We start from the raw sequence: 2,256 nt of genomic DNA, 5'->3' as shown, positions 1-2,256 counted from the left end.
GACATTGAGGGCTGAAAGAAAGTCATGCCAATAGAGGCAACACAAGGCTGACAATTGCATTAACCCATCTAGGCTGGTTCGCCATATCCAAAACCTCTTCAGTCATCACCCAATCCATATCCAAAATGTATTTAATAATTTTATATTTCTTAAATTCAAAATTATTAATGTATTTAATAATTTTAAACTTTGTATTATTATTTCCTTCCTTTTTATCGCAGTTTTGTTGTTTTAAACTTTGTAAAACTCACCGTGAAATGCAAGTCACGTGTTCTTCCAAACCAGGCAATAATATTGAGACCGGTTCTTTTAAATGCTTAAACCAAGATGACTGTCTTGGAATTCCGAAAGCTTCTAATAGTAATAGAAATATAAGCATGGGATTTATGTTCTTTCGCATCACAAAGATTTGTATCTTTTAAGTTTTAAAACAATGATTTAGATGCAGCCCTTTTATACTGGTATATTGCAGTATGCATTTTATCATCAGCGCTCCAAATAACTGCAACAGCTAAGTGGATCGAGGAACAAGCTAAACATTATGTTTTATTAATTTTTTTCATGTCCGGCAGGAATTCCGGCTGCCTGCAGCTCTTGTTACCAAGAGTCTATATAAATTTATTATTTAAAACAGCTATAGAAGGTTATGTGATTAGATAAACAGGTTTATTAATCTGTGTGTGTGCTTTCAAAGCGAAAATGCACATGAAGAGAATTTGCAAGGATGCCTAGCATTCGTTGAAACTGGATCCAACTATCATCCATTTTCGACTCAAATGAGAGGAGGGTAAACTTTTTAGTATGAAATCCTAGTCCCATTTAAGCATATGATGTCAAAAGCCAACAAAATTTCCGTTCTGTCAGACAATAACTTTATAGAAATCAACTCTGACAACGAGGGTGTTGACACAAGGAAAAGCGACTCTGTAACAGTCTATTTGCACATGGTCCTATCACATATACAGAGACTTCGTTTCCCATGTCCTCTTTTTGTCCAATCTTTTTTTTTTGTGTGTTGTAAGGTTCAACTTTAAGTTATTAGAAGGATGCATTTTTCCACTTGTTCCAATATTTAAAACGTTAAGTGTCTCACCAACCTACACGTGTTCAACCATGTGGCAGCACACCACCTCACCGCTACCATCTTCTATATCCCATTCCCAACATGCAAGAGCTATTCGACCTGATCCACAGCCATAGCTGCCAACAAATTATGTGAGATTTGAGGGAAGAGTCTGCAAATGAGTTCATGATCGCGATCGTTTAAATATGAGGGAAGCAGTCAGCTTCAAGAATCAGTTGGGCAGGGTGAAGTTTTCATGGCCGCCTCGCATCCCCAGGAGGACCATCACCACCGCTTTCGTCTCTACACTCAGTGTTGCAGGTAACTTATAATAAACCCATTCCCCGGTTCAACATATGAGTTTTTTTTACAAGTTAATTCATTAACTGTGCAGACCTGGGATGGCTAGTCTTCGGTCATGAGCCCTTCGCGTCCAAACTCGAACCCGTGACCTCTGCTTTAACTGTGCAGGCCTGGGATGGCTAGTCTTCGGTCATGAGCCGTTCGCGTCCAAACTCGAACCCGTGACCTCTGCTGTAAAGAAGATGATGAGGGGAGGAAGGGTTCCAACAGTACCGACAGAGAATAATGAATGGGTAATACCTGTCGATCCAAAATGGTCACTGAATTTTTCAGAGCTTGTATGGTTTTCCAGTGAAGTCTTTGGTCATAAAATGTGCAGAAGGTATCGTTGTGGGTGTAATTCCTTTTTGTGTATTTGAAAATATTAGATTCTGATATTCTATAGGCTTCTTCCTTCATATCAAAAACCAAGAACAGCGGAAGCATAACAGGTAGAAAAACTAATCAAACAAACTTGGGGAGTCTCTACATTTTATCTGTGCAGGCTCGAAAAAATGATCAGCTCCCAAGATTTGACTTCAAAGCCCCTGCTTATGAATAGGAAAACTTTTACAACTTTCTGCCATTTCTTTGAACCACAACCCTCCAAATTTTCATACCAGTACAAAAGTAAGCAAGAACCCAATCGAATTTCCCTGCTCTGCAAGGACTAAATCGAGTTTTCCTGCTCTGCAAGTCTCATGACTGCACAATACATAAGACTGCATAATAAGATTTTTCTGAAAATTGAATTCTATTAAGACTGCATAATAAGATTTTTCTGAAAATTGAATTCTATGTAGCATTTTTTAGGTTTATACCAAATTAATCAATTAATTACTTCAGCCCGT

The 2,256-nt window shown here is 38.1% G+C and overlaps 1 long non-coding RNA gene across 1 annotated transcript; it reads left to right on the top strand.

Annotated features, from left to right (window-relative positions):
• The first annotated feature begins 1,185 nt into the window (after positions 1–1,185).
• On the top strand, positions 1,186–1,967 carry LOC149231342 (uncharacterized). Its single transcript, XR_016248422.1, has 3 exons — positions 1,186–1,384; positions 1,535–1,659; positions 1,911–1,967. It is a non-coding gene; the product is annotated as an uncharacterized LOC149231342 (long non-coding RNA).
• The last annotated feature ends 289 nt before the right edge of the window (positions 1,968–2,256 follow it).

The sequence above is a fragment of the Pinus tabuliformis genome, chromosome J (genome assembly GCF_031772625.1).
Source record: "Pinus tabuliformis cultivar Carrire ecotype Pingquan chromosome J, CPIR1, whole genome shotgun sequence".
In the NCBI taxonomy this organism is placed as follows: domain Eukaryota; kingdom Viridiplantae; phylum Streptophyta; class Pinopsida; order Pinales; family Pinaceae; genus Pinus; species Pinus tabuliformis.
The sequence above is the reverse complement of the archived record's forward strand: the minus strand, read 5'-3'. Positions and strand labels throughout refer to the sequence as shown.